Source organism: Nicotiana sylvestris, chromosome 11, assembly GCF_000393655.2.
Source record: "Nicotiana sylvestris chromosome 11, ASM39365v2, whole genome shotgun sequence".
NCBI classification, from domain to species: domain Eukaryota; kingdom Viridiplantae; phylum Streptophyta; class Magnoliopsida; order Solanales; family Solanaceae; genus Nicotiana; species Nicotiana sylvestris.
Genome location: NC_091067.1, coordinates 164,346,354 through 164,358,129, shown reverse-complemented (window position 1 = coordinate 164,358,129; position 11,776 = coordinate 164,346,354).

Here is an 11,776-nt window from a genome sequence, read left to right as displayed (position 1 = left end):
GTTTCGTTAGGTTTGGTTGGTGGTTTTGGACTCGGGTGTATGCCCGGATTTGCATTTGGATGTTTGTAGAAGGATTCGACACTAATTAGCGAAAGTTTGAAATTTGAAGGTTTGGAAAGTTCATAAGTTTGACCGAAAGTTGACTTTGAGGATACCGAATCCGGATTGTGATTCTGGAATTAGAATAGCTTTGTTATGTCATTTAGGACTTGTGTGCAAAATTTGGGTTTATTCATGGTTGTTTTAATATGTTTCGGCATGAGTTTTAGTAGTTGAAAGTTCAAGGTTCATTTAAGCTTGATTTGAGGCGTGATTCGTCGTTTCGAAGTTGGTATGCGTGATTTGAGGCCTCGAGTAGGTCTGTGTTATGTTATGGGATTTGTTGGTATACTTGGACGGGGTCCCGAGGGGATCGGGCATGTTTCGGATCAATTTTAGATTATTCTTCTTCATGTTTTCATTGCTGGTTGTTGCTGGTTTCTGGTGCCTCGATTGTCCTTCGCGATCGCGAAGATGGGTATGCGATCGCGTAAAGGAAATTTAGAGCTGGGACATTTTTTAAATTGCATTCGCAAAAGGGTGACTGCGTTCGTGTAGGGTCGTTTGGGTTACTATCCGTGTTCACATAAGAAGAACTACGGTCGTGAAGTGTTGATATTTGGCAGTTGGAAGCTGGAGAATTCTTCAACACGATCACGAAATGCGAGTCACGTTCGTGGAGCTTTGGTATTAGTGGTCATCGCGTTCACGTAGGTTGAATCGCGAACGCATAGTGCTCTTTGGTGGCAGATTATTTTTGTTCATCGCGAATGCGAAGGATATTCCGCGTTCGCGTAAGAGTAATTCCTAGGCAGAATTATAAAGTACTATATTTCGGGGGTTATGGTCATTATTACATATTTAGGGCTATGGAGCTCGGATTGAGGCAATGCTTGAAACAATTTTCACCATGTGGATTGGGCTAAGTGTTCTCTACTCATTTTTGATTTTATATCATGAGTCTATCTTAATTTTTGGCATTTGATTGAGGGTTTCAAAAGGAAAATTGGCAGGTTTTTGCCTAAAACTTCATAAAGCGAATTTTTAAGTTTTGATCATCGATTTAGAGTTAGATTTGAGTGAAACTAGTATGGTTTGATTTGCAATTGAATAGGTTGTCGGATTTTGTAAGTCTTGCTGGGTTACGGTGCGGGCCCTAGTTGGACTTTTGGGATGATTTTTTTGGGCTTTTGATTAAGGGTTCGACCTTTATCATTTGGAATTGCTTCTTTGGGCTTTATTTGATGTATTTTAGTTGCATTTGCTTAGTTTCGAGTCGTTCGGAGGTCAGTACGCACGAGATGGCATTTGTGGAGCATCATAGGGCTTGCTTGGTATTGGATTTGGCTTGTTCGAGGTAAGTAACACATTTAAACTTGGTGTCTAGGGTATGAAACCCTGAATTACATGTTATTTTTTTGGTGTTAAGGTGACACATATACTAGGTGATGGGCGTATGAGCGTGCACCGTGTGAACTATGACTCCATTATTCATGTGGTACTATATAGTTACATAGTCTTATCTATAACCATGAAATATTTACGTGCTAGAGCTATTGAGTTGTTATCCATGTTAGAAACCATGTCTAGGATACATACTTATTCTGTTGGGACCCATTGAGACATATTACTGTTGAATAATTTGTTTAAATTGCAATTTTATACTCAGTCATGTTCATTCATTTCATATCATATCTCAGTCTTTTTTGCTATTTACACACATTATATAATCATTTTAGGCTAGTTTCATGGCATTGTGAGCCCGAGAAACTGGAGAGATTGATGACTGAGTGAAGCCGAGGGCCTGAATGTGAGTGATATTATGGTATCGGGCTACATGTCGCAACATATTATTTTAATTTAGGCGAAATGGCTTCCTGACCACTTAAACTTGTCGGATTTTTTAAAGCCGATACATAAACTTTCTATTTTCCCATTTAAACACTCGAACTCATTTTTTCCATAACTAATAAACACATCTGACAAGAGACCATGTGCGCGTATATTACACATACACACATATGTCCATCCAGTCAGCAAATGACCAATGGATATCTTACTTGTCAAGGGCGCGAAAACCCTAACCCTGGTCCCCTCTTTAATGCAAGCCTTTTGAATAAGCCTGATTTGATAAATCTATCTGTTAGGAAAGATCTAAAGATTTGTTCACCTTGTGGGGATTGTTCTGAAGGATTCTTCCCTTCTAGTTCTTGTATTGAAAATGCAAACAGGGTATGTACTCCTTGCTCTCTTTGCCAGAATAGCTCTTGTTCGGATGTTTGCAGGCTCCAAAACTCGGAAATGATGAAGCATCAGCATCAGCATCAATTGCGTCAACTACTGCTCAGAGTCGGGTCTTCTACTTTGGATTTCTTGTTATATTTAGTTGGATTATGTTTGTTAATCGGCATGATAGGCAGCAGAACTAAACAAGATGGAAAGAACCAATTTGCCTCATGTATTCGCAAGCCTGAGAAGGAAACTGATGCAAATATCGACCCTCATCCTCATGTGTCAGTGTCACCGTGTCCAGGGGAAGCTCAGGTTTTCCAACTCTTAGAGTTTAAAGATGCCACTAATGGGTTCAAGGAGTTCAACGAACTTGGAAGGGGAAGTTATGGGGAAGTCCAAAACTTAGCTTCAGCTCTACAATGACAAAATATACAACTTTCCACCATTTTCACGGTCTGAAAAAATGAAAAAAAAAATGAAAATGGAGCTTCAGATTTTTAAAAATGGAGGAAAGGGTATTTTAAAAGGAATAAATAAGAACACAATTAAACACAACCCATTTTGTTCTGTTGGGCGTTGGGAAGGGGGTTTTCACGCTCATGTACGTCGTGTTCCTCATGCGGGCTGCTGATTAGGACCAACTGATGCCACATGGGCATGGTCAATGGTCAAATGTGTTTATTAGTTATGTAAAAAATAAGTTCGAGTGTTCAAATGGGAAAGTTATAAGTTTATGTATCGGCTTTTAAAACTCCGACAAGTTTAAGTGGCCAGGAAGCCATTTCGCCTTTAATTTATGCCTGAATCTCGCTTACAATGGCTATTGGGCTGAAAGAGCCCCTTCGGAGTCTGTACACAGGCCCAGTGAGCGCAGTTGATTTATATTGAGGGATATATCTTCACCGTACATGGATCATGCCAGAAGCATTTATAATTGGGGATGGATCTTCCCCGGGCTAGATTGGCCTTATACAGTACTGAGTGATTGACTGTCAGTTGCAATATATATAGTAACTGATAGTCAGTCACTCAGTACATATATATATATATATATATATATATATATATATATATATATATATATATATATATATTTGAAATGGATCTTCCCTGAGCTGGTGTCACGACCCAAACCGTTGGGCCGCAACGGACATCCGGTACCTTACTCAACCGAGTACCAACGTAACGTATCTTTCTTATGACATCATTATATACACATGACATATGGGCCTATAGGCCAACATGATCCTTTATAAACTCAAAACATAGGCCGACAAGGTCGTACAATCTTTCACGTACAAGACATATGCCTACAAGTCTCTAAGAATACATAAATGTCATAAAGGTTGGGAAAGAGTCACGCCATACCAAACAATACATGTCTAAAACATACTAACTAAACGAGAAACTCCGAAGCAAATAGAGCAAATCAACATCTTTTGTTGAGCTGATAGCCTACTTGGAGGGCTCTCGACCTGTCTATCGGAACTTGCGGGCATGAAACGCAACATCCCCAGGCAAAAGGGACGTCAGTACGAATAATGTACCGAGTATGTAAGGCACATAAATAAATACATAAGGGACATGGGAGAAATATAGAGTACATGACTCAACCTATAAGTCTGAATAACATTGTAAATCATAAATTACGTTTAGCGTCATGCATATGTGTATGAATATCATGTCATGCATAGGTACATATTTCATAACATCATCAGCCTCTGAGGGCATCCCATCATATCGGCCACTGTGGGAAAAATCATCATCGTATACCAGCTGATCAGGTGGTGGTGCGTATATAATGCCATAATCTTTTTCATATCCCATATACATATACATACATATATATATATATATATATATATATATATATATATATATATATATATATATATATATATATATATATATATATATATATATATATATATATATATATATATATATATATATATATATATATATATATATATATATATATATATATATATATATATATATATATATATATATATATATATATATATATATATATATATATATATATATATATATATATATATATATATATATATATATATATATATATATATATATATATATATATGAATGCAATACATGAAAAGTACGTTAATAAAATCTTTCGAAATTTCATAAGACCATTTTGTCTTTGAGCAATATCATAAAGTAAAATTTTTTTTCAACTTTCATATTTTTCTGAGACCCATGAACAGATGATAAAATATTATGACACATGGAAATTCAAAAACATAGATATCTCTAATACTTCTATGAATAGAGTTATTTATGGAATTTGTGCATTTGCACGTTTCATTCGTATCGTATAGATCATGCCAAAAGAATGAAGGGATAGCCTTAACATACCTGGAATAGGAACAACTTCGTATAATATTCTTGGAGAAGATTGCACTGTACTCCTTTAGAACCGCATTATGTTGAACTATTGAAGATTTACGTTGCTACGGGCTTAACCACGTTACTTAACATATAAATTCTGATTTTTGGAGTGTTTTTTTGAGAATGATAAGTAAAAGTGTTGCTCATGTTCATGAATTAAAATGATGAAGTTATCAATCCTTGAATGTAATTTTAAATTTTCCAAGGATTTCATTGTTCTTGTGTGAATGAGAAACAGAAGTGTTGTTCATGAATTAAAAGGATAAAGTTATGTAACCTTGAATGGAATATTAAAGTTTCCAAGAATTGAAATCCTTGGAATTGGAAAGGATATTTAGTGTTGTGACACATAATCGAGGAATGACCTTAGTCATATCCTTGTAAGGTGGCTAGCTGCCACGTTGCTTTTGGGGGTGGGAATTATTATATTTTTATCCACTTATTAGTTAACCGGGTAATGTTTCGTTACCCGGTAATTAATCTATTACCCGTATAATTTAAAAATTACCATAAATTACTTAAAATATTACTCACTTTCCACATACCTTATACACCTTACTATCATGGCCATGTAGTATCTTATATGGCACTAGTCCATAAATACCGGGCATTTTAGCTTGGGCCGTATTTTACCCCAACATGTCAAACTTCGACAAAATTCATTTTCTTAGATATTACTTACCCTCTTACCTTCATGAATTTACTCATCACTTATAATCCTTATAATCCCAAATAATATTTTCCTTGAACTGATGTCAATTACCTTACGACAAATTCAACATACATTACTGCAGGGTGCAACATCTTCGTAACTTATTATTGCGAAGTGTAACATCACCGTAATGTAATATTGCTGGGTACAACACTGTTGTAACTTAATACTGCAGGATGCAACATCAACCGTAATATATTACTGTAGGATGTAACACTATCGTAATATATTACTGCAAAGGGTAACATCATCGTAATATATTACTGCAGAGCATAAGATTATCGTAGTATAATACTGTCGAATGTAATATCGACGTAATATTGCGGGGCGTAACATCATTCCCCCCCTTTGGAACATTCGTCCTCGAATGTTGACTGATGCTTTTATTATTTTCGTAACTTACAGATCTTGTGAATACTTTAATACTCTTCTTGCCATTTAAGCAATTACTCTATAAATAAATCCAAAGTCTAGGGCATTCCCCCTTAGTCCTTTTGCTCAAATCATGACCTGTGGTCGAAATCTTCCTAATCTTGCAACTTATGTTACCTCCTGTCATGCAGCCTGTATGACCCTGGGTTTAGAGGTGCACTTATGCGATTCATCTTTCCTTTTTCCTTTTATCTTTTAGTCAATCTCTAGGCCTTACTTTGTATATACAAGGCTTAATAGGATACCTCTCTAGGCCTCTATAGGTATACTAAAGTCCTTTGCTCGATACTTTGTAGAACTTGCGAATATGGCCATATCTATTTCATAGATCTGGTTACCCATTCACATGACTTTACTGTATTTACATGGGTTATACTGTACCATAATTTTTGCTTCAATCTACCTTTATTGAGGTATGCTTACCAAGTTCCCAGTTACTTTTGTTGCCTACCCTTTAGGTATAAATCTCAGTCCTTCAATGCTCCTTCATTACTGTTCGTCTTAAGAATCATGGCCTAGCCTCATGTCATACTTTGTAACTTATATCTGACCATTGTTGATTCGCCTCAATGTTGATCTATAATCCTTTACTTGAAGACTTGAAACTTTTTTACGTAATACATTACTTTTAGGGCTTACGTTGTATTGAGGAATATTTGAAGTGATTTCCATAATCATATTTCATAGTGTCTCAATATGATTCACCTTATGGGGTATCTTGATTTTGTGCCGCCAGTGAAATCTTTTTCTCCTTCTCTTCTTCTATTTTCTCTTCTTCTTTTTTTAAATCATTATTCAAACTAAGGCCCAAACGTCATCCTTTATCTGCCACAACTATCCCTTCATTTTATTACTAGGTCAGCATTTCATTCTTTCTAAATGTTATTAATCTTAGATTTCTTTGAGTTCATTCAGGCTATACTGAACTTTCAATAACTTAGAGAAACCATTATCTCTCATGTTTTCATGGACTTAATCCTGAGGAGTTATCCATTCTCGTCACCTTTTCACTTGTCTTTCCTCATTCTTACTCATGTTTTCTTAAAAAACTTTGTTGCTCTACCATACTTAAGCTTGCGACCTATAAATATCCATTTATAATACTCGAAACTTTCCTTCAACTTGCTTGCAACATAGATTTCCTTATGTTATTCTGGAACGTCGAGCAATACATCACATCGTCTCCAACTCTTCTCTACTCTCTTAACTAGATCTCTCAGTACTTAGAAACCATAGGTTGGAAGACATGCCGCTATCATTCCCGGTTATTGGATCCCCGTGCTTATAACCTTCTATCCTAAGTATGGACTATTTACAACTTTCTGCATTTGAGTATCTCATATGTTGTTCACTTTTACCTTACATAAAATCTTGTATCATATCTTTTATCTCTTTCATAACCTCCCTTCCACCTAGGTATAATTCACGTCCCTAACTTGAAGCTCTATTATAATACTCGCACCTCTAGTACATACACAATCCGGTATGATCTTCATACTGACTTCTTATGAGGCTGGTTGTATACGGTGAAATTTAGGAGACTGATTTCTCCTCGATTGAATACCTCGAACAGTGACCCCGAAAGCCTGGGATCTCGAGCTAGTCACTTCCCTCAAGATCGAGTTGTACCCCGCCAAGGATAATGTCGGCCAAAGCCCCAGCAAATGCAAGGATCCCTCGAGGAACGCACCCGGGGTCAATAAGGTCTATTTAAGTGCCTCGACATTGTCCCATGCACGCATCACAGAGCTAGCCGGTTGTCCCATCCTATTTCTTGTATCACGCAACGTATCTTGTACTAAGATTGGACTCTTCCCTTCTATAAAAGGGGAGTCGCTAATACCTTGTAAAGGCAGAGGTCCAACCATTCTACTAAAGGGCAATAATATCTTCTCCTCTCTCTTTCTCCTCTCTAACTCACTTGCCCTCACTGGTTCGAAGTCATTTAGATTTATAATCTTCTTGTCTATTCTTTGTTTACCACTTGATATTTGCTCGGAGTTACCTTAATATTCATCGCCTTTTTACCTGTTCTTCATCACATAGCTTAGTATTGGCCGTAAAGAGCCTTGTTAGATTATATCTTCAATTGTTATCCCATCCCCGACTATCCTCGATAGCTCGAAGCTCGACCCTGACATTGACCCCGAGGTCCCTCATTGACCAGACCTATATCCAGGCAGCAGGCCCTTCGATTCAATTATTATCTCGTTCTAGCTCATATTTAATCTTTAAACTTCATATTATTAGCATCAACTTATCTAACAACTAGCTCGGGAATAGATCACATATTTTTAGAATCTTATTTACAAATTTATTTGTTACTACCATTTTCACAGTAAACACTGGTACTTCTTCTAACTGGCTTCCTTGTAGAGCCATTATAGATTATGGTTGTTGTGTTATTTCTCTTGAACATCTGATATTAAGAGTGATTCTGTCATGTTCTCCAGCACAACTTCTATAATTTTTCTAGGTCCAATAATCAGACTCTTGATTTACTTAAGTGATGTAATTTTTTTTGTTTCCTCTTCCTTTTGATCAGCTCTTACGTAGGCTTAAGCTATCTTCCGATCTGTGGCTCATGGTATCAGTTATTACCTAGCCTTTCATGGGCATTATGGAATATCCATGATACAATCTTCTAATAATTCAATTCTTTTTCTATGCCCTGGGCTCAATTCTTTCTTTTAACTTATACCGGAGTCTTCTATGGCTGTATGATTGTCAACAAATATGCTACTTGGATAATACTCCAAAATCTTGAGTGTATCTGTAACGTACTAACTCGGGATCATTGATCAAATAATTCTTTCGTTCCATCTTTGCTTTCTTTCAACGTAAACTATTACTTTTCATGGTCTTTCTACTCCCTCGTTGCGTCCATACTTAGCTTATCTTAGTGCCCACACTTGCCAAAGTTTTCATACAACTCATATGATCTCGAATATTACTTTTAATTTTACTTCCCGTTCATTAGCCGCGGTAGGTGCCACTTTCCTTTGGAATGCTTACAATGTTGTTACGAATTGTTGTTACACGATCATTTCTTCTTTAGGTCGTTGTGCTAAGGTTGAAGCCTTCTTTCTTATCTCCTTAGCTAGTCTTTCGTTGTAGTACTTAGGGAGAACACTTGACTCTTGTAAAGCTATGAGCTTATTACGGACCTTTTTGATGTCCTTACTTGCATGTAATCATCTGTAGTTGCTTACCTCCATGCCCTTGTGCTTGTATGGTTGTTTCTGAACTGATATTTTGACTGTCTTCCCAGTGGCACTTTTTTATCCCTGTAACACTCATACGGTACCTTTAACTACCCCGACTATTGATTGAATATATCTCAAGTATTATAATGATATTCTCCGAGGCTAAATTCTCCATGTTGGGTTCTACAATATTTATTTTACACGAACTAATGACTCATCTGTAACCTCATGTTTAGCCATAACTGGGATCTTCCTGACCAATTACTAACTACTCGTTGGGCCATTCTCCCATCAATATTCCTCGTAATCTTTCTTGGGTTATTTACTTTGTTTTAACTTACATCTCGCATTGGCTCCGTATTTTTATTAATAATAGCTCGGGCAGGAACCTTTACTTCCTCTTCTTGACGTCGTGCTTGCACAATATTCTTGAATCATAGCGTATTTGTAAGATTTGAGTAAGTGCCATCGCATTCCTCTTTCATTTATTGCATTCTTCCATTACCATTCCATAGTCAGTAGAACCACTTAATTCTGACTTAATGCCACATCACTCCATATTCCCCTCTTTAAGGGTGTACTAAAAGCTTAAGCCACGAGGATCTACCTATAGATGTTTTACCTCTTCATCTTTGGCGTCATTTCTCAATATCAATGATCGTTACTCGCCTTGCGGCAATCCTTCTGTACCAAGGATGACAAATTCCCTTACTCGCGAGGGTGACACTTAACATAACGGGCATATACAGTCTCTTAAGCTTAACTTTTCTCACATTGCTTGCTCTAGGGAAGCGTCTCCCTGAATGACCATTCTCTGAATTCATTATGAATCTTCTTTTGTGGTCCATTCTATTACCGCCGGAACAAAATCTGAAATTACCATGATGCCGAGTACTTTTCAATCATTCAGTCCCTAATTTATATTTAGTTTATCTTGTTTACCAGTCCATACAGATTTCTATTACTCTAGGGATTAACTCTCCCCGCTGGTAGTCGCGTTGGATCACGAACTTGTTTCTCAAAATGAGGATATAACCTTATGGCCTATACTCTTTTGTTGTCTTAAGGCCCATCACTTTTCGTCACTTCCTTCATTTGACTATAGGTTCTGTAACACTCTACCGTTTTTATCCATGTATCACACCTTATTCATAATGCTTCCTTATCTCTCTTCTCATTACTCTACTAATATTTCTGCATATCCTTTTTCTTGTGAAAACTTCAATACGACATTCTTTCGCCTTTAGCTTCCCTTTGCTCCATCTAATGGATCTTTGGGTTGCTCAACATCCTCGCTCTACTAGGGATGAGAGCCACACTTAAGGTAATATTTATCCCTTCAAGGCTTATAGTGCATGTCTTTATAGTACACATATTTGGCTGCACTATTTTAGAGTGCACCGTCTAGGTGTCTCATAAAGAGATCTATTAGCACATTTGCAATATCCTTCGGAAATGTCAACTGACCAATCAATTCATCCATCATATATTCTTATACTACTTTTGTTAACCCCTATAGGGCTGGAAGGGGTGCGGCCAAATGTATATACCTCTGTTACTATTGAATATAACTCAAAAAGCTTATGTTCCTCTGCCTCAATTATAAATGTTGTTAACCTTCATTAACTGGGTACCTCGTACCCTTTTTCACCTTGCTCTTTTTACTTGCTGAAACTTGTACTTATCTTCTTAATCTCTCATTGTCCTTTACCATAAAGATGGATAGGTATTCCTGCCTTAAGGCTTCTTATCAGGAAGCTTACACCTTTCAGTACACCCATGAACTACTAAAGACCTCATATTTACTTATCGTAGGCATCATACAAAAATCCAATTCCTCTGACTCAGCTCTTCCACAACTATCTTTCTTTCCAACCTTCTTTCCGGATGTAGGCATCGTCTTATCATGAATAAAATAGATTTTCAGAATTTGAATTCTTATAAGTGAGCTCTACTACATGATCTAGAGTAAGAAGAAAGAGTGACAATCCTAAATTCCCTGTAGCCTCCTGCTTATAAATGTGGTGCACGACACACCCATAAACAAGACTCTACTAGACACGGCTTGTAGACTTTCTAGGACAGAACTGCTCTGATACCACTTTTGTCACAAACCAAACCGTTGGGCCGCGACGGGCACCCGGTACCTTACTCAACTGAGTACCAACGTAACGTATCTTTCTTAGTAAATCATCATATACACATGACATATAGGCCTAATAGGCCAACATGATCCTTTATAAACTCAAAACATAGGCCGACAAGGCCGTACAATCTTTCACGTACAAGACATATGTCTACAAGCCTCTAAGAATACATAAATGTCATAAAGGTCAGGATAGAGTCACATCATACCAAACAATACATGTCTAAATCATACTAACCAAATGAGTAACTCCGAAGCAAATGGAGCGCACCAACATATTTCGATGAGTTGATAGCCTACTTGGAGGGATCTCGACCTGTCTATCGAGACCTGTGGGCATGAAACGCAGCATCCCCAGGCAAAAGAGATGTCAGTACGAATAATGTACTGAGTATGTAAGGCACATAAATAAATACATAAGGGACATAGGAGAAATATATAGTACATGACTCAACCTGTAAGTCTGAATAACTTTGTAAATCATAAATTACATTTAGCGTCATGCATATGTGTATGAATGTCATGTCATGCATAGGTACATGTTTTATAACATCATCATCCTCTGAGGGCATCCCATCATATCGGCCACTG